At 51.6% G+C, this 21,990-nt stretch overlaps 1 protein-coding gene across 9 annotated transcripts in view; it reads right to left on the bottom strand.

Moving 5' to 3' along the window:
• The window catches only part of RASGEF1A (RasGEF domain family member 1A), a 254,860-nt gene that overhangs the window by 14,971 nt on the left and 217,899 nt on the right, over positions 1-21,990 (bottom strand). The window contains exon 1 of one of the 9 annotated variants that reach the window (XM_082407474.1): positions 19,119-21,469. The exons of 7 other annotated variants lie outside the window; for them this stretch is intronic. The gene's annotated coding sequence lies outside the window, so the exon portion shown is untranslated. Of the gene's footprint in view, positions 1-1,912; positions 1,939-19,118; positions 21,470-21,990 lie in introns of those variants that run through there. One more of the 9 variants, XM_082407475.1, reaches the window with a different exon arrangement.

Here is a 21,990-nt window from a genome sequence, read left to right as displayed (position 1 = left end):
GCTGGGTCTGCAGACAGAAGCATGGCCACCATCTAGCGGGTCATAATGTGAGGGTGGGCTTTGAGGCAGAGGCCCAAAACCCCCTTGGGGCATGGGCAGAGCCCCCAGGGGCTGTGCAGGACCACCCCAGCCTCTCCCCTACCCTGGGACTCTGCCTGGGGCCAGGTCTCTCTGACCACGTCTCTCCCTGCTCCTCTGTACACTGAGCCCTGTGGATCCTGGGGACCCCCCCCCACCCAGAGGCCCTTCCTTTCCCACCCAGTCCCTAGCAGAGCCCACCCCTGCCAGGCCATGAGCACCTTGAGGAGGGTCTCCAGGCTCAGTGCCAAGTGGGAGGAGACAGGTTCCCCAAGTGGGTCTTCCTGGACAGTAATTTAGAGCCCCCTTGGGTTCGAATCCCAGCCCTGCAACAGGCCAGCTCCTTGTTCCTAGACGAGTCTAACCAACCTCGATTTCCTCAGCTGTCAAATGGGGATGATGGCAGGACTACCCGTTAAGACCTCTGCTTGGCATCTCTGCTGGCCACCCCTCCCCACTCTGTGGTCCCTTCTGCTCTTGCACATGGGGTCCTCCTCTCCTGTCCCAGCAAGAGCAGGGAATGAGGCTTCTGGCCACACACCTGTGTGTCCATCACCCCCAACTGGACCCTTTCTCAAGGAAGGGCCACTCAGAGCAGAGCACCCAGGAAATCTGGGCTCCTGTCTTGGGAGGGAACACAGAGCAAGAGCAATCACAGTCACACAAACAGTAGCTATTAGGAGGGGCTCCCGCTACAGTAGGCCCGTGTGTCCTGGTCACTCGCAGCCTCTGCCCCCTCCCGCCTGGGCGGGCACCTGTGCTCCGGGGCAGCCTCAGGAGCAGACACTGGTGGGTGACCCACATGCAGAGGTGGGGCTGAAGTCACAGCTGAGCCCCAGGGGCCATGCAACTAAGGAAGAAGAGCTGAAATATCTCCTTGCGGCTGTGTGAAGCACAGATTTATACCCCTGTGACCGGCTTTGTAAACTCAGAGCCTGCAGAACATCCGAATAGACAGTGAGTGCTCCCACCGCTGAGATGGGTCTAGTTTTAGCAGCTGTGGACTTTGTGGGCACATACACACAGGGGTTGGGCCAGGCCAGAGTCTGAGCTGCCCCCATAGCACCCACAGAGGGTCAGATGCATGATTACTGCAGTCCTGGGACATGACTTCATTGGATCTACGCTGGTGGCCTGGTGAAAACAATACCTGAGAGACACCAGGGCCAACTGCCGGCATATCCACGGTTAAGGTGGGGCTGAAAGCAGTACCAACAACAGTGTAATTTGCGAGCCCGCACAACAGGTGAAAGGTGACACAACAGAGCATGCTCACAGGTGAACATCTCCAGAGGAGGAATACTCAGTGGCTTCCCTCCCAGTGGAAGTGCTCCAATCCTGCCTACCTTGCACCGCAGATCAGAAACACGGCTAAGAAACAGGTCTGGGGGCCTCTTCAACAACAACTAGGGAGCAGACTCCACCCCTGACAGGGCGGTGACAACCACAGGCCAAAGGGGAGGCCCCGCTCAATACCCAGTGCAGGATCTGGTCACCACAGCACCAGCCAAACCCCCTATCAAGGGGATAACGGCCAGCATACACTGAGGAAAGACGTGGCAGACATCCATACTAAAAACAGCCCTCGCACTAAAATATATTAAAATCACACAGGCTATATAGGGACAAGCGTACATAAAAATAGCCCTCCAAGACAGTCTGAGGGTCTGGCATTGGGAGGAAGAACCCCCAGAGCACTCAGCCCTGAAGGCCAGCGGGGCTTGAGAGCAGGAGCTCCACAGGGCTGGGGGAAACACTCTTGGAGGGCGCATACAAGAGTGCACTGGGACCCAACACAAAGCAGTACCTCCATAGGAACCTGGGCTAGACCTACCTAGGTATCTTGGAGGGTCTCCTGGGGAGGCAGGGGTTGGCTGTAGATCACTGTGGGGGACAAGGACACTTGTGGGGGGAAGGATCAATATTCCCCAAGGAATACTGATCAGCGTGCGCTCTCCCAGAGGTCCCCATTTTGGCACCAAGACCCAGCCCCACCCAACAGCCTGCAGGATCCAGTGCTGGAATGCCTCAGGTCAAACAACCAGCACATAGGAACACAGCCCCAGCTATGAGCAGACAGGCTGCCTAAAGTCCTATGGAGCTCACAGCCACCTCAAAACACAACCCTTGACACAGCCCTGCCCACCAGAGGGACAAGACCCAGCTCCACCCACCAGAGGGCAGGCACCAGTCCCTCCCACCAGGAAGCCTGCATAAGCCTCTGGACCAACCTCACCCACCAGGGGGCAGACACCAGAAGCAAGAGGAACTGCGATCCTGCAGCCTGTGGAAAGGAGACCACAAACACAGAAAGTTAGACAAAATGAGACAACAGAGAAATATGTTGCAGATGAAGGAACAAGATAGAAAACCCACAAGGACAACTAAATGATGAGGAGACAGGCAATCTACCTGAAAAATAATTCAAAATAACGATAGTAAAAATGATCCAAAACCTTGGAAAAAGAATGGAGGCACAGACCGAGAAGATACAAGAAATGTTTAACAAAGAGAAGATTTAAAGAACAACAACAATAAAAAGAAAACAGAGATAAACACCACAATAACTGAAGTGAAAAATACACAAGAAGGAATCAATAGCAGAATAACAGAGACAGAAGAACGGATAAGTGAGTTGGAAGACAGAGTGGTGGAAATCACTGCCATGGAAAAGAAGAAAGAATGAAAAGAAATCAGGACAGTCAGGGGCTTCCCTCATGGTCCAGTGGTTAAGACTCCACGCTCCCAATGCAGGGGCCTCGGTTCAATCCCTGGTCAGGGAACTAGATCCCGCATGCATGCCACAACTAAGAGTTCACATGCTGCAACTAAAGATCTCACATGCCGCAACTAAAAAAGATACCGCATGCTGCAACTAAAGATCCTGAATGCCGCAACTAAAGATCCCACATGAAGGACTTCCCTGGTGGCACAGTGGTTAAGAATCCACCTGCCAATGCAGGGGACATGGGTTCAAGCCCTGGTCCGGGAAGATCCCATATGCCACGGACCAACTAAGCCCATGTGGCACAACTACTGAGCCTGTGCTCTAGAGCCCATGAACCACAACTACTGAGCCTGTGTGCCACAATTACTGAAGCCCACACGCCTAGAGCCCATGCTCCGCAACAAGAGAAGCCACCACAATAAGAAGCCCACGTACCGCAACGAAGAGTAGCCCCCGCTCGCTGGAACTAGAGAAAGCCCACGTGCAGCAATGAAGACCCAACACAGCCAAATAAATAATTAATTAATTTTTAAAAAAAGATCCCACATGCCACAACTAAAGATCCCACATGACACAACTAAAAAATCCCACGTGCCACAACTAAGGATCCCACATGCCGCAACTAAAGATCCTACACGCAGAAATGAAGATCCTGCATGCCACAACTAAGACCTGGCACAGCCAAATAAATAAATGAATATTAAAAAGAGAAAAAAAAATGAGAACAGTCTCAGAGACCTCTGGGACAACATTAAACACACCAACATTTGCATTAGATGGATCCCAGAAGAAGAAGAGAAAGAGAAAGGGCCTGAGAAGATTTCAAATAGATTTCAAATAGAAATCTCTTCTATTTGAAAAGATTATAGCCAAAAACTTCCCTAACATGGGAAAGGAAACAGTCACCCAAGACCAGGAGGTGCAGAGAGTCCCATCCAGGATACAACCAAAGAGGAGGCCGAAACACATATTAATCAAACTGACAAAAATTAAATACAAAGAAAAAATATTAAAAGCAACAAGGGAAAAGCAACAAACAACATACAAGGGAATCCCCATAAGGTTATCAGCTGATTTTTCAGCAGAAACTCTGCAGGCCAGAAGGGAATGGCACGATATATTTAAAGTGATGAAAGGGGAAAAACCTACAACCAAGAATACTCTATCCAGGAGGGCTCTCATTCAGATTCGACAGAGAAATAAAAAGCTTTACAGACAAGCAAAATCTAAGAGAATTCGGTGCCACCAAACAGCTTTACAACAAATGCTAAAGGAAGTTCTCTAGGCAGGAAATGCAAACCAAAAAACTACAATAGATACACACACAAAAAAGAAAAAGCAACCAAACACAACACTAAAGATAGTCATCAAATCACAAGAGAAGAGAAAAAAAGAGGATGGGAAGAAAAAAGACCTACAAAAACAAATCCAAAACAAGAAAATGGCAATAGGAACATACATATCGATAATCACGTTAAATGTAAATGGATTAAATGCTCCAATCAAAAAACACTAGGTGAATGGATACAAAAACAAGACCCATATATATGCTGTCTACAAGAGACCCACTTCAGACCTAGGGACACATACAGACTGAAAGTGAGGGGATGGAAAAAGATATTCCGTGCAACTGGAAATCAAAAGAAAGCTGGAGTAAAAATACACATTATCAGACAAAATAGACTTTAAAATAAAGACTGTTACAAGAGACAAGGAAGGACACTACACAATGATCAAGGGATCAATCCAAGAAGATATAACAATTGTAAATATATATGCACCCAACATAGGAGCACCTCAATACATAAGGCAAATGCTAACAGCTCTAAAAGAGGAAATTGACAGTAACACAATAATAGTGGGGGACTTTAACACCTCACTTACACCAATGGACAGATTATCCAGACAGAAAATAATAAGGAAATATAAGCCTTAAATGACATATGAGACCAGACGGATTTAATTGATATTTACAGGGCATTCCATCCAAAAGTAGCAGAATAAACTTTCTTCTCAAGTGCACATGGAACATCCTCCAGGATAGATTACATCTTGGGCCACAATCAAGCCTTGGTAAATCTAAGAAAACTGAAATAATATCAAGTATATTTTCTGACCACAACACTATGAGATTAGAAATAAATTACAGGGAAAAAAAAAACACATGGAGGCTAAACAATATGTTACTGAACAACCAATGGATCACTGAAGAAATCAAAGAGGAAATCAAATAATACCTAGAGACAAATGACAACAAAAACACCATGATCCAAAACCTATGGGACACGCCAAAAGCAGTTCTAAGAGAGAAGTTTATAGCAATACAATCTTACCTCAGGAAATAAGAAAAATCTCAAATAAACAACCTAACCTTACACCTAAAGCAACTAGAGAAAGAAGAACAAACAAAACCCAAAGTTAGTAGAAGGAAAGAAATCATAAAGATCAGAGCAGAAATAAATGAAATAGAGATGAAGAAAACAACAGAAAATATCAATGAAACTAAAAGCTGGTTCTGTGAAAAGATAAACAAATGAATAAACCTTTAGCCAGACTCATCAAGAAAAAAAGGGAGGGGGCTCAAATCAATAAAATTAGAAATGAAAAAGAGAAGTTACAACTGACACCACAGAAATATAAAGGATCACAAGAGACTACTATGAGCAACTCTACGCCAATAAAATGGACAACCTAGAAAGTATGGACAAATTTTTAGAAAGGTACAACCTTCCAAGAATGAACCAGGAAGAAATAGAAAATATGAACAGACAGATCACAAGTACTAAAATTGAAGAAGTGATTTAAAAACTTCCATCAAACAAAGCCCAGGACCAGATGGCTTCACAGGTGAATTCTATCAAACATTTACAGAAGAGTTAACACCTATCCTTCTGAAACTCTTCCAAAAAACTGCAGAGGAAGGAACACTCCCATGCTCATTCTACGAGGCTACTATCACCCTGATACCAAAACCAGACAAAGATAGCACAATATCACTGATGAACACAGACGCAAAAATCCTCAACAAAATACTAGCAAACAGAATCCAACAACACATTAAAAGGATCATACATTATGATCAAGTGGGATTTATCCCAGGGATGCAAGAATTCTTCAATATATGCAAATCAATCAATGTGATACACCACATTAACAAACTGAAGAATAAGAACCATATGATCATCTCAATAGATGCAGAAAAAGCTTTTGACAAAATTCAACCCCCATTTATCATAAAAGCTCTCCAGAAAGTGGGCATAGAGGGAACCTACCTCAACATAATAAAGGCCATATATGACAAACCCACAGCTAACATCATTCTCAATGGTAAAAAACTGAAAGCATCTCCTCTAAGATCAGGAACAAGACAAGGATATCCACTCCCACCACTTTTATTCAACATAGTTTTGGAAGTTCTAGCCATGGCAATCAGAGAAGAAAAAGAAATAAAAGGAATCCAAATTGGAAAAGAGGTAAAACTGTCACTGTTTGCAGTGACACTATACTATACATAGAAAATCGTAAAGACGCTACCAGAAAACTACTAGAGTTCATCAATGAATATGGTAAAGTTGCAAGATGCAAAATTAATACACAGAAATCTCTTGCATTCCTATACACTAACAATGAAAGATCAGAAAGAGATATTAAGGAAACAATCCCATTTACCATCACATCAAAGAGAATAAAATATCTAGGAATAAACCTACCTAAGGAGGCAAAAGACCTGTACTCAGAAAACTATAAGACGCTGATGAAAGAAATCAAAGATGACACAAACAGATGGAGAGATATATACCATGTTCTTAGATTGGAAGAATCAATATTGTGAAAATGACTATACTACCCAAAGCAATTTACAGATGCAATGCAATCCCTATCAAATTACCAATGGCATTTTTCACAGAATTAGAACAAAAAATTTCACAATTTGTATGGAAACACAAAAGACCCCGAATAGCCAAAGCAATCCTGAGAAAGAAAAACGGAGCTGGACGAATTAGGCTCCCTGACTTCCAACTATACTACAAAGCTACAGTAATCAAAACAAAAACAGAAATACAGATCAATGTGACAGGATAGAAAGTCCAGAGATAAACCCACACACCTATGGTCAACTAATCTATGACAAAGGAGGCAAGAATATACAATGGAGAAAAGACAGTCTCTTCAGTAAGTAGTGCTGGGAGAACTGGATAATACATGTAAACAAATGAAATTATAACATTCTCTAACACGAAACACAAAAGCAAACTCAAAATGGATAAACACCTAAATGTAAGACTCTCTGACATAAATCGCAGCAAGATCTTTTCGGATCCACCTCCTACAGTAATGAAAATAAAAACAAAAATAAATAAATGGGACCTAATTAAACGTAAAAGCTTTTGCACAGCAAAGGAAACCATAAACAAAATGAAAAGACAACCCACAGAATGGGAGAAAATATCTGCAAGCAAAGCAACCAACAAGGGATTAATCTCCAAAGTATACAAACAGCTCATGCAGCTCAATATCAAACAACCCAATCAAAAAATGGGCGGAAGATCTAAATAGACATTTCTCCAAAGAAGACATACAGATGGCCAAAAAGCACATGAAAAGATACTCCACATCACTAATTATTAGAGAAATGGAAATCAAAACAACAATGAAGTATCACTTCTCACTGGTCAGAATGGCCATCATCAAAAAATCTACAAACAATAAATGCTTGACAGGGTGTGGAGAAAAGGGAACCCTCCTGCACTCTTGGTGGGAATGTAAATTGGTACAGCCACTATGGAGAACAGTATGGCGGTTCCTTAAAAAACTAAATGTAGAACTACCATATGATCTAGCAATCCCACTCCTGGGCATATATCTGGAGAAAACCATAATTCAAAAAGATACATGTACCCCAATGTTCATTGCAGCACTACTTACAAGAGCCAAGACATGGAAGCAACCTAAATGTCCATCAACAGAGGAGTGGATAAAGAAGATGTGGTACATATACACAATGGAATATTACTCAGCCATAAAAAAAGAACAAAATAATGCCATTTGCAGCAACCTGGATGGACCTAGAGATTGGCATACTGAGTGAAGTCAGACAGAGAAAGACAAATATATTGCTAATATCTGGAATCTTAAAAAAATGGTACAAATGAACTTACTTACAAAACAGAAATCGAGTCACAGATGTAGAAAACAAACTTATGGTTATCGGTGGGGGACAGGGGAGGGATAAATTGGGAGATTGGGATTGACATATGCACACTACTATATATAAAACAGATAACTAATAAGGACCTACTGTATGGCACAGGGAACTCTACTCACTACTCTGTAATGACCTATATGGGAAAACAATCTAAAAAAGAGTGGATATATGTATAACTGATTCACTTTACTGTACACCTGAAACTAACACAACATGGTAAATCAACTATACTCCAATAAAAATTGTTTTAAAAAATGAAATACAGGAGCTAAGACTCTAAGTACTTCACGTGCCAGCAGTGACAGTAATGCTAGAGCTGAATCATCTCATTAACCCTCACAATAACCCCACGAGAGAAACCGTTACTCTCTGCATGCTGCAGATGATGACAAGGCACAGAGAGGCCAAGTAACTGCCCCAGGTCACACAGCAGATAATCAGAGGAAGGGGATGCAATGAGGGCTTCAGAGCTGCCACTGACAAGTTTTACGATAAACCTTCGGTAAGTGACGATGATGAAGGCTTGCAGACGTTGGAAGAAGACACAGAAGAAAGTTCAAGATCGCGGAGATTGCAGCAGGGCCAGGATGGAAGCAAAGGCAGTCAGGCAGGCCTGAGTTTGACCCTGGCTCAGCCACTCGTGGCTTTATCAGGATCCTCAACCTCTTGGAGCCATAATTTCCTCATCTGTAAAATGGGCACAGGGAGCACTACTTCAGAGGTTTGCTGGGAGGATTGAATGCGCTCACTTGGGTAAAGCACTGCACACTAGACATGGTAACACCTCCCAACTGAGGTGCTGACTCCCACAGGTGTGCCTGCTCAGAGCCCCACACAGGCCATTCCAGACACACAGGCCCCCAAGGTTCCTGGGGAGCCAGAGCCTGCGGGGACGCCCTAAAGCAGAAGCAGTGCTGCAGCCGCAACATCAGCATCACCAGGAACTTGTCGGCAGCGCCAGCGCACCTCCCCCTGAGCCAGAACTCAGCCTGCTCTGGAGTTTCAGATCCTCTCCTATATAGAGCTTCGCTGCTCCTCCTGTGGCCCAACCAGCAGTGCCATCACCTGGTCGATCACTGAAATGCAGGACCTCGAGTCCGAGCCCAGGCCTGCTGGGTCACGTCCTCACTTTCCCTGGACGTGCTTGTCCCTTGGAGAGTTTCATCCTCCAGGTGACGAGAGCAGCTTCACCTCGGTCAGTGCCTCTGGCTGTGGCTGCACAACAGAATCACCTGGGGAGTTTAAAACTCCACCGTGCCCAGCTCCCACCGCCACAATTCTAACTGGCTGGGGGTACAGCTTGGGCACTGGCGTTTTCCAAGGCTTTCCAGGTGAAAATGGGAGCAGGAAGCACAGGGAGCCTCTCTCCTGCCTCGGCTGCTCCTGGCTGCAACCAGACCCACTTCCAGGCTGCAGACTCAGACATCGGTGGAGAGCTCTGGAAGCCTCCAGAAGCCAGCCGGAGGGAGGAGGAAGATGGGGCTGGGGTGAGCCCGAGGATGGAGCCCCCAAGGACCCGCACCTCTGCCCCAAGTCAGCTGGCGCTGGCCTGGCCAAGGCAGCAGCCCTTTTGAGGGCAGTGGGGGGCGGACTTGCACCCAGCCTGCCTGCTCTGATTCCTTACAGCTGCTGCTCTGTTCCGACTGGAAGGCCAGCACCTTCTAATTATAGATGCAGTCGACTCGCAGCCAGGCGGGTGAAAGTGATTCACCGGCTCCTAGAAGCCAGGCCCTGCGAGTTTCCCACCTTTCCCACCTCACGCGCAGGCCCCGGTGGGCGTGAGGGCAGCCCAGGTGCAGGGGGGAAGGGGGCGCTCCTGCCAGCTCGGGAGAGAGCTGGCTCTGAATTCAGTGTCAGCGCTTGCCCGTCTCTTCCCTGGGTTTACTTGGCTCTCTGGGGGCACCATGGAGGAAGAGGGTCCTCCCTGCATCTGGGCCCAGGGTCCCCATGGCCAAGCCTCAAAGGGTGCTGGCGTGCCAGGCGAGAAGGCTATAGCCACAGCCACTGCCCCTGCACAGGCGGAGTGGCACGGTGGCGGTCAGGGGGTGGGCAGGGAAGACCGGCCGGGCAAAGGCTGAGCCCGAGGGACCCTTTGCTGCCTGTCTGGATGAGCCGCCACCAGCGGTGTCCAGCGGGCTGGCCGTGGGTCAGGCGGGTCAGGCGGGCCAGGTGGGCCAAGCAAGGAGGCGTACGGGTTTCTTGTGGCTGCACTGTTGCCCTCTCCCTCTTGCCGCCCCTCCCGGGGCTCCCGCCACCACTCTGCCTGACACAGGCTGTCCCGGCACCCCCAGGCTCGGCCGAGGCGCTGCATCCGACTAACTCCTGCTGCCGCCCTGAGCGTGACACGGCCGCAGCTACGCCTACACCACGATCCAGCCCAGCCCCCGGCCCTCCTGAAACTCCATTCCTTCGGCGCTCGCTGTCTGCACCCTCGCCCGTGACCCTCACGTGCACACCTGCCGAGTCCTTTCCTGTGGTTTCAGGCCTGGGTCGGGGACCTGGCGACAGAGTCCAGGCTGGAGTCAGGAGACACTGTCTCGACGACGGTGGGGAAACCTCTGAGCCGCTCTGAGCCTCCATTTCCTCAGCTGTAAAGTGGGCGTGGAGGTTCTGGCCCCTCCTCCCTCGCAGGGTTGCGATGAGGCTTTGATGAGAAAACATGCCCCTGGGAGCGGGAGCAGTGCTGTTCTGTGCCACCCGCCTCTGTGCCTTGCCTCGATGGCACCCTAGTGGCCCAGCACGGGCTGCCACCACTTCTGACCCACAGCCTCTGACCTAGGGCCTCACAGCCATCGGCCGGCCACCGTCCTCCTGCGCCGGGCTGTGAGTTCTGCTCAGGTGCGAGACCCTGTGGCTCCACCCCACCCCGTGCGTGCGTGCGTGCGCGCGCGCGTACAACCCAGGCGTCGGGGGAGGCCGGGTAACACCCTGGGGCAAACTCGGATCAATGAGGCACAAAAGCTTCACATCCCCACTGTCTATTTGCTCTCCCTCCCTCCCTCCTGCTTCCCGGGAACCAGCTCCCCCGTAAAGTGGTGGCTCGTTAGCTTTGCCTCGATCTCTAGGGAGGCTGGGCTCAGAGAAGGGCAGCCATTCTTCTTGCTTCCACAGCCCCGCCCACGTCGAGACGAGGCACAGATGAAGGCTCGCAAGCGCCCCGAGGGCCAGAGCTTAGGAGCCCACACACCCAGTCCCGGGCCCAGGCCCTCTCCAGCTGTTGGTTTGGGGCAAGTTACTCCATCCGTGTGAGCCCCAGCTGTTTGTCAGACAAGACACTGGTCCCCAAACTTCCCGGCCTGGGTGTGGGGATACAGGAGGGGAGAAGGCAAGGAGGGTGGCTTCAGCCCAGAACAAGCGCTCACACACCTGGCGTGTCGTAGTTCAGAAAGTGAACACCGTCCTCTGGGTTCCGCTCAGCCCGGCCAAGGCCTGCATGAACATGGGATTCCTTCCTGCGGGTACAGCCCGGAGCTCTGCGTCCACACAACTCAGGCTGGAGGCCCCGATGAGGCACTCGGTGAAAACCTTTAGCTTCTGAGTACGTGCAGCTGCCCTACACACACAGCGCACACAGACACTCAGACACATGCGCACACCTTCTAAGGAACACACTGCTGCAAAGCATCAAGGACATGGAAGCTGCTGGACTGAGGGCCCAGGAGGAGAGGGAAGCACAGTGGGGAAGTAAGAGGAGATCTTAGGCAGCCCCACTGCTGTGAGAGATGCCGGCAAAGAAGGGAAAAGAGGGTCTTTAGGAACTTTCCACAGAAGATTATGAATGAAATTCCCTTCTGCAGCCTCTTCAAGAGACTCGGCCACGCCACACAGCTTGTGGGATCTTAGTTCCCCATCAGGGATCGAACCCGCACCCCCTGCAGTGGAAGCGCGGAGTCTTAACCACTGGACCGCCAGGGAAGTCCCTCTTCAAGAGACTTTGGCTAGAGATCTGGGTGCCGCTCACTGCTGCAGTGCTTTCTAATGTGGCCCTAGCGAAGGGGAGCCTGCAGGCAGCAAAATCAGGAGGAGGGCATCTGTTCCTGGCCACACGCGTGCAAAAGCTGCACACCCGCCGGGAGGGGCGGCCACACACACAGGCATGTGTGTACGGCTTTTGTAACCTGGGGCACAGTCCTTCCACTCACAAACTCCAGCTGTGCCCAAGACGGCCTTCAGAGACCCTGCACTCCGCTCCCATCACACAGGAGCCCCCTGGACCCCTGGGAGCCGCAGCTGTGACAGTGGCCCAGATGGTGCTGAGCCAGGACTGCTGGCCTCACTACGACAGCCAGAGCCCACCGTGTGCACCTGGATGCATCCATGGCTACACCGTCATGTATCTCCATGTCCTCCACTCACACACTCGTCCAGGCCTGGGTACAGGCCTTTCCCAAGTGCTTTTCCTGCTTTCTGTACTGAGAGGCCCAACAAGGCCTGGGGAGGCCTGACACTGCCCAATGGTCTCGTAAAAGGTTCCCACAGCTGGCGCTGTCACAAACAATTTACTTAAACATACTTGGGTAAGGAATGCACGTGACACTGACTCTAGACAAACATCCAATTACTGCAGCATCCGTGTGCAGGGTGGTCCGTGCTCACAACTGTCCGGGGCAGCCCTGCACAGCTTCCTGGAGGTGTTCCCATGCCCGGGGGCTGCTCCTGCCTCATCTCTTGCCTCCTGGCCCTTGAGGGGGAGGGTCTCTGCCCAGGAGCAGGGCCCGGGGGCCGCCGGTTCAATGCCCCAGCTCTGGGCAGGAAGGCGGGATGGGAGGGGACGGCAGGAAGGGACTTGGGGCTACAGGTGGGGCAGGAACCTCATCCTTCAGGAGCCACTTGGGAGGGACCACGCCCGTGGGCTCTCTGGGGTCCGCAGGCCTCCTGGCCTCTGATGCCCAGCTACCTGCTCCCAATGCCACCTCTGCCCTCGGGACACATCCTGGGAAAGGGGAGGCAGTGCTCAATGAGCATTCACTGCCCCCACCCCGGGGCAGCCTCAGACACAGCCAGCTCTGGCCCAGCTGAGAATGGGGACAGCAGCCCAGGGAAGGGACAGCCTGCTGCACAGCTGGACGGGAGCAGTGTCAGGCCCCCACTCAACTCTGAAGGGGAGCAGCTGTCTGGGGCAGGTTCCCAGGGCACAGAATTCAGGACCCCTTCCAATCCTGGAGTCTGCAATTCCAGAAATTTCTAAGAAATGGAGAAGCAGGGAGAAGCTTTCTTTGACTAACCTTTGGTATTTTCAATGTTTATCATCAGGAGTTGGGAGCCCAGCCATGTGCTGGGCTTTACATATCTCATCTCAACGCAGTCCCTCCAACCCACGGGGGGCGGTGTGGAGATGCCCATTTCTTAGATGAGGATGCCGAGTGCCCACGACTTGCACTAGGTTGCTTAGGCAGGCAGTGGTGAGTAGGTCTGTCCAGGCCTGCCTGCCCCACTGCCCTGCTCCTTCTGGGGACTGTCATTTCTCCTCATCATTGTGCCTGGCCGGGGTGTAACCTTCTGAGCGTCCGATGAAGGCTGAGGCCCTCGCCCTGGGCACGTGGATAAGTGCACGTTCCCACGGCATTCTGCATATGATTCCAGGGATTGACAGGCTCCCAGAAGCTCATCCATGGATGCCAAGTTAAGCATCCCGGCTTCCTGGAAAACTGGGACAAAAATGGCCCTGAGGGCCCATCTTGCATGAGCCCCCAGGGATCTGCTGGGAGGTGGGGGAGGGGCACGAGACAGCCCCCTGCCTCTGCCAGGCTTTGCAAGTGGTGCTTCTTTCGGAGGCAGCACATGGACTTCTATTTTTTAACCTACCCAACAAAATGGAGACTATTTTTAGCTCAGCAAGCTGCAGGGCATCACAATTAGCAACTGAAAATTACACATCTTGCCAGTCTCCCCTCTGTTGCCTGGAGGAGAGAGAGAGAAAGTGCTCCTGGGGGGAGCTGGGTGCCACCCTGTTGGGCCACTTAACCAGGAGGGCAGCCTTTGGCTGAGATTTCAGAATGAGTGCATTCAGGGGGCTGTCTCTGGTTTCATCCCAGTTCCAGAAAAATCCAGAGCTGGTGGGAGCAGGGCAGGAGCCCCATCAGCACTCAGAGGCCAGTTAGGGAGAGACCCATGCTGGCTGCTTGAACCAGGGCCAGCAACACTGGAGGCCAGCTCGGCTGGGGACCTTGGGCAGCTGAGGCCAGGCCTCCTGCCCCGTCTGCACAATGGACCCACCACCCTTCTAGGGCTAACTGCCTGGTTCTCTGGTGTCATTTGCACTGGGGTGGGGTAGGAGGTGGGGTGTTCCACAGAGCCCTTACTCTTTGACCGACAGACTAACCAATCATTCATTCATTCATTCACAAATGGCACCAAGGACCTGCCTACACACTGGAGATCTACCAATGAAGGACACAAGGTCTCTGTCCCCACTGAGCCCCCCGGAGCAGGCTGTGGCTGTCATGTGTGATGACCACACAGATAAGGACGTGATATGATGGGTGAGAAGGAGAGCAGTGCTCTGGAAGAAGAAGAGGAGAAGAGGGTCAGGAGAGCAGCTGCCAGCCTGAACTCAGACCCTCCTAAGGCAGAAAGCTCCCTCCTGGAAGCTCTTCTTCCCCTCCCCAAACCCTGGCTTTCAGAGCTTCCTAACTTTGAGCTGAAATGTGTGTCTCTTAAGCTCCAGAAGCCCTGGTCCTATCTGCTGGGACTACATGCTGAAGATCTGGCTGCACATGGGCTGGGGGGAGGCCCGGCCACCCCATGAGCTGGGAGCCAGAGCCCTCTCTGTAAAATGGCACCTACGGCAGCAGCTTCACAGGCAGCAGTGAGCACGGCCTGAGGCCACCATGCTCCAGACACGCTTAGTACCTGCTGGTTTCGGTGGAGTCAGAACTGCGGGACACTGACAGGCACTTGGGATACCTGTCCTCCAGGTTACCCACCGCCTTCCTAGACACGGTTATGGCAGCTGGTGCTGCCCCTCTCCTGATCCCGCCTCCGAGGCCCTCTCCCCTCTCCACAGCCTGGGCAGCCACGGGGCCCTGGTGCGGCCAGGAAGAAAGCGGGGAGAAGCTGCCTCCTCTGTCCAGACACACAGATCCACTGGCCCAGCTGCACTGCCCTGTCCTGGCAGGTGGCACTCAGAACTGGCTCTGGGGACGCCCCTGGCAGTCCGGTGGTTAGGACTCTGCTTTCACTGCCGAGGGCGCAGGTTTGATCCCTGGCTGGGGAACTAAGATCCCGCAAGCCTTGCAGCGCGGCCAAAAGTTCTCTAAAAAATTTTTTTAAATAGAAGAACTGGCTCTGCCTTAGAGGTGGCTGCTCTGCCCGGGGTGGGGAGGGGTAGGGGTGACATGCCCTTTTAGTCCTCACCCCTGTACTCCTGTGGCCTTGCCAGCAGGGACGTCCTCCGGAGGGCAGGGCCGGCCCCATCCTTGCAGGCGGGGCCGCGGGAGCACCTGCAGCTCCCATCCTCCCAGCCTGATGGGCCTTGGGGGCAGGAGGGCGAGGGGTGACGTTTGTCACATAAACCAAGCTTCAAGAAACCGTACTCGCAAATGCCGGGAGGAAGAGCCACATTTACCTTCGTGTACCCTCGGGGCCGGCCAGGGCGGGCCCGGGCCCCGGTGGAGGGCTGCAGGCCGGCTCCAGCCAGGAGGTGGCTGGCCTGGGAACCAGAGCCACGCAGCACTTCGGCGCCTTCTCCACAAAGGCCCGGCCTCCAAAAGATGCTGACAATTAAAGCTTTGTTACAGATGCATGATTCATTTTTTTTTTTCCTTCTGAATTCCTTCCTATTACCAAATCCTATTTGAATTGACTAAAGGAATCTTGCCATCTCCTCTTCACACTCCTAAATACAGATTCTGCCGCGTTGGGGTTTTCTCCTCCTTCTGTTCTGCCTTTCTGTCCAGTCAGCTTCTTCTGGTGGCTGCTCAAGGGACAAAATGTCATTGTCCACCAATAACCATCCCATTATTGAGCCTTGAGAGGCCCAAGGAGGAGCAGGTAGGATTTCAGAGAATCCCTGCCCTCTCCCCACAGGGCGGGCTGCTGGCAAGCCGGCCTCCCACTCAGGGCCCTCAGGGCAGGGGGAGGGTGCCCGGGGCCTCCCCTTCCCCCCCGGCCTCAGATTCCACAGGGGTCACCCTGCGCTCCTGCACGCGGGCGGGTGACTCTCAGACTCCGTGTGGAAACTGACATAACCTTGGGAGGCACTCCTGTCATTTCTGGGGGGGTCCCGGCAAGGTGCCACGGAGGAGGGCGGGCTGGAAGGCAGGGCGCAGACCCCCACCTCCAGTGGAACTGCACCTCTGGGATCCCCTTCCCATATGGGGCACCCACTTAAGACTGCTGCTCATAAGTGTGCTAAGCAGAATCTGGGGCAGCCAGAGCTCCCACCCCCCAGAACCCCAGGTTCCAGGCGGGAGCATCTGGCCCAGGCTCCCCCTGCTCCGGCCACAGGAGCCAGGCAGGACCCCAAGGAGCGGCAGGGCGTGGCTGTGAACGAGCAGGATAACAGGGGACTTCATCAGAGCTCAGGGTCCTTCGGAGGCAGGGAGGCTGGGCCCCTAGGGAGGGAGGGGGCGGGGTCCGAGCCTTTCCAGGAGTGAGTAGCAGCCTCTACTCCACACGCCAGGCTGCGTCGGGGGGTGCCAGGGTACAGAAAAAAGACCGTATAGTCCTTTTATTTTTAAATGACATCTAATTAGGCTGAGCAACGATTTTCCTCTGCGTTTAAAAACAAATACAAATCAATTTCCTTCTCTTGAATTGTCATCCTCCTGGCAGACACCCAGAGTGGCAGCCCTGGGATCCCGCTGCACTGCAGGAGCTGGAGACTTCTGTACGCTAACCTGCGGGTGGAGGGCAGCAGGCGCCCAGCTCCCTGCTGGGCCTGGACAGTCACGGCCTGTCCAGCGGCCACAGCCTCGCACAAACAGGACCAGACATGCGTCTTGACCCTCCAGCAGAAACATCTCCCGCTCCCTGTGCACATTCTCTGTACACAAGCAGCTTTCCTGCCATGTGCCCTATGTCCCCTGGCCCTGGGGGCTGGTAACCAGGTGTCTAGCCCAGCCCCCAGGAATACCAGCAGCACAGCTGCCTGCATCCCTCCCCAGGGCAGTGCACTTCCCCGCACACTGCCCTGGACACACTGCTGGCAAGGCAGCTGTCACCCCATTTTCCAGACAAGGAACAAAGTCCCAAGGGTTTAAGTCATCAGCCTCAGGCCTTACAGCTCCAAAGTAGGGGAGCTGGGATTTGAACCCTGGTGTGTGTAACCACCACGATCTGATAGGAAACCCAGGACCATCAGCGCAGGCTCAGCAGAAGGAAGGGCAGGTGCGAGGCGGAGGCAGGTGGAGCCGGCCAGGGTCCCCGCGAGATGGACAAGCCCTGGCCCAGAAGGAGCCACCTGCTTGCAGGGTGCAAGGTGAGGCCAGTGAGCGCAGCATTGTGGGAAGCAGGGCAGGGTCCAAGGGCCAGCTGTGCATGTGCCCGCACGGGGCCCCTTGCTGGACAGCCCGATCCAAACCCTCCCTGAAACAGCTCAGCAGCCTCACTGCCAATGAGCGACACTCACAGGGGGTTTCCACCTACTGGGCTGTCCTACACATCCCCACGGTGCCCTCCAAGGCATTATTGACCATTGTCCAGATGAGGTGCAGCCCAGGAGGCGAAAGACAGCCTGAGGCCACACTGTCTGGCAGGGCAGAGCCAGGAACAGCCCACAGCTCCTGCCTGCAGGCTGGTTCTTTCTGCCAAGAGTTGAAAGTGAAAGGCAAACTGCCAAGAACACGCCTGCCCCGCTGTGCCCACGAAATGGGGCCGGTGCCCAAGCACAGGGCAGGGAGCTCCTCTTTGTGGACCAGAGACAGGCAGGATGACAACTAGAACTTTCTACAATTCCTGACACGTGGTTCAGACCCAAAGAGACGAGTGGTAGAAAGGAATGAAAATACTGCAGGGCATTCTCTCAAGACGTGGGAATGGAAACATAAAGAGAAAAATGCATGAAATCCCATGGCCTAAAGACAGCACGTTATATTCTTCTGTCCGAGAGTACTCATCCACATTGTTCATACATCATATCACCAATGAAACCCTGATGGAGTACCCAAACAGAAATGTACAGGTGACAGAATGATGTGTCTGGATATTAATAAACAAACGATGAACCAAAAAAATTCACCCACTTGATTAAAAAAGTCCCTAAATCATGTTTGTGTTCAAGTAGCAATCAAAACTCCAATTACAGACACATCAGAAAAATAACCCTTACAAGAAATCTCCTCATGAAATTCGATACGGCCAAAGCTGTACTCAGAGAAAAACTCATGCACTTCAATATATTTTAAATAAACAGGAGGAAATGAAAACAAACTAAGCACTTGATTTAAAAAGCTAAAAAGAGCTTCTAAACAAAACAGACATACAGCAAAGCAAACCAGAGTAAGGAATTACTAAAAGATAAATTAGTGGATTTAAGGAAAGAAAGACAGTAGAACTTGCTGATTACATTCAAGAGCTGATTTTCTTTTGGAAACACAAATTAAAAAGATAAACCTCTGGCAATTCTAATCAACAAAAGGATGGAAGAAAGGAAGGAAGCTGGCAGAGAGGGAAAGAGGGAGAGAGGGATAGAGACTGGGAGGGAGGAAAGGAATGAAGAGAGGGAGAAATGCAAAATCAGAGGAATGAAAAAGAGACTCTAACCACAGATGTGGAGAAGAAACTTTAAAAGAATAGATGATGTAAATCTGTGCTAAAAGGTCTGAAAGCATTCTGAACTAGGATATTACCTAGAAAATATGAATAACCGAAATGGGCTAAAAATGTTTAGAATGCAAAAAGACCAATAACCATAGTACAAATTAAGTAAGCTGACAGCCAACTAAACCTCAGAGAAAAATAAAAGCAAGCCCCGGCTGAGCCAGTTTCTAAAATGAATTATTTCAACCCTTGAAGAGTAAGATAATTTTATATGATATTTAAACTATTTCAACTACACAATTCATATTGAAAACCTTTCCTATTCATTTTATGAAGCTAACATAACCATGATTTATAAATGTGACAAATATCTCCCCTAATAGAAAAGTACGTATAAATTCTTACCTATGAATATAGATGAAAAATACCCCAAGCAACATATCGGCAGAATGAACCCAGCAGCATTTCAAAGCACAATTGAGCCTGACCCAGTGGGATTTATTCCAGAAACAGGATGATTTAGCTCAGAAAAGCTAATAAGTCAACACATTAACAGGTCCAAGGAGGAAAGGAATTTGATGATTCTGCTAGATACAGGAAAGCCTCATATGATATCCATTCTTGGTGTACACTCTCGGCAATTAATGTAGGAATGAAATGTACTTCATGATGAAGATTATGTATTTGAAATTTAGGGCCAATTTCAGACTTAACAGTAAAACATTAGAGGCCTCTTCATTAAAATGAAGATCAAGCCAAGGACAACTGCTAGAGATATGGGGATATATGTATATGTATAGCTGATTCAATTTGTTATAAAGCAGAAACCAACACACCATTGTAAAGCAATTATACTCCAATAAAGATGTTAAAAATAAATAAATAAAGTTGCTTTGTACGTTTGAGAAAACACACTAAGATAAGAAAATGTTAACAAGATACATTAGAAATGAATTAAATTCATTCTTGGGTTTTCCAGGGAGCCCAACTGAAATATCTGTTCAAAATACTGAGCCTTTAATTATCAATTACCTAACATACATTTTTTAAAGATCGCTGTCTTACCTATCAACCTCGCCTGGAGACAGGTATTCCCATCCCCAAAGACATCCCGACTCAGTCCACGTGGAGTGCGTGCTTTCACCCCAGCGGCAGAGGGGAGGAGGGTGTGTGTGAGCCGGTGCCTGCGTGTGTGCGCGCGTGTGTGCGTGTGTGCCCTGGGGCCTCCCAGCTCTGCAGGTCTCCCAGCCTCTGGGCAGGGACGTGTTGCTCTCAGTGGGTCTGCTCTGCCACCCAGGTCAGCCACCCGGCCCACAGCCCCCTTTCCTGGCCACACACCCCTGCCACCACAGCATTCTGCCCTCTGGGCTGGGCACCTCTAGGGACCTGCCATCCCTCTTCTAAGGATGTTGCACGGGGCCCTGGTGCGCGCAGGGTGGCCAGGCTCTGGGGTCGGCCAGCCCCAGAATGAATGTCGGCTCCTCCTGCTCTGCTCATGGTGCTGCCTTACACCTCAGAGCCTCAGCTTCCTCTTGTGTCACTGGGACAGCGACCTCGTGAGGGTTAAAGGAGACCCAAGAGCTGGCTCCAAGCCCTCTGACTCACACTCGCCACAGGCAGGGGGCGGCTCATGCGGCAGCCACACTGACCTTTGGGAAATGCCGTGGGCTTGGCCCCCGCCAGGCAGGCCGGTGTGAGCGGGACAGTGAGGGTGGGGTTCTTCCACTGGAGGCTGAGACACAGGGCAGTGGGTTTGCCAGAGAAACCCCACCGGCTGGCCGGCGACCATGAGGTCACAGGGCCAGAGCTCTTGGGGGCTGCAGGGCTCCAAGGGGGGAGAAGCAAAGAACCACGGTGGAGGTCCCTGACTGCTTTCCTCTGGAGACCCCGGGGCCACTGTCCACATGCTCCCACCTGACCGATCACCCAGGGCCCTCCAATCTGTCTGCCTCTGGGCTCCCCTTGTCCTGGAACCCACAGGGCTCCAGCCAGCCCAGAACCTGGCATAGTGGACATCCTGGGCAGGGGGCCAGCTGTGACCCCTGACACCCTGGCTGAACTCAGGCCAGCCGCAGCACCTGTGGGCCTCAGCTTCCCCATGTGTAACACATGGAAGCAGAACTAGGCAGTCTCCGTGGGCCATTCCAGCCCTCGTGTCTGTTTCTTCCTTCCCTCACTTATTCAGTCAACAAACATCCCTGAGGTCCTACTGATCTGTGCTGCACACTTGGAAATGGAAGAACCCATGGAGCTCAGTGTGTGCCAGTAGGGGTAGAAGTAACACCGCAGTGCAGTATGAGAGACTCGGGATTAGAGATCTGTGCTGGCTGGGTGTTGAGGGGGCCCAAGGGTGGAGGGACTATCTCTGTAGGGAGAAGTCAAGGAGGGCATCCTGGAGGAGGTGATTTGGAGGTGGGCTTCCAAGGATGACCAGGGGGTTTCCAGTGGGTTAGGAGAAGGAAGAGCAGGGAGATAAAACAGGTCTCCTGGCTGACCTGTTTTTATCAGGACTGTTTGTCAGGACTGTGACACCACAGTCCTGACAGACCAGCCCTCTTCTGGTCACTCAACAGCAGCTCCCCAGAGGGTGAGGGCCAAGGAGCCCAGTGCTGTGGTGGGTACAGGCAGCTTCCACAGGTACCTCAGCTCCGTCTCTCAAGTCAAACCCTACCCATCCCAAAGCCAGTGTGTGACTCCCCACCCCCAAGCAGCTCTTCCAGATGGCCTAGCCCGCAAAGACCCTGCACCACTGTGGTCCCTGTGCTTGGTGGGTATGTGACCTACAGGTGGTACCGCCCCCAGTGCTCCTGAACCTCGGACGGGGACGGCAGCCAGGTCGACACAAGATGCTGTGGCCCCCCACCTCCCCTTGCCTCCCCCGGTGGAGCTCACACGAAGCTCCTCCAACCCCAGCAGCAGGCAGGCCCAGCAAGATGAGGGCATGGTGCCTGGACCAGGCTGTCCTGAGCCAGCAGGTACAGGTGTAGGCGGCGTGGCCAGGAGGCAGCAAGGGCTTGAATGATGGAGCAAGCTGGGGCTCCAAATTAGCACCCCAGGCCAGACCCTCCCCTAACTCCATACGCCCAGCCAGTGCCAGGTGACATTGCCCCGGGTGTCAACCTGTCCCACCTTCTCCCCGACCTCCCCTGCTCCACCTGCATCCTTTCCCGCCTCTCCTTCCTGGAGTCGGCTGTCTCCTCTCCATCTCTACACCACAGCTCCACCATCAGCAAGGCCACCTGCTTTACCTTCAGAGTAAATCGGCCCTTCTCTCCTC

The sequence above is a fragment of the Balaenoptera borealis genome (assembly GCF_965194805.1).
Source record: "Balaenoptera borealis genome assembly, chromosome: 10".
In the NCBI taxonomy this organism is placed as follows: Eukaryota; Metazoa; Chordata; class Mammalia; order Artiodactyla; family Balaenopteridae; genus Balaenoptera; species Balaenoptera borealis.
This window is presented reverse-complemented; position numbering and strand designations above follow the sequence as displayed.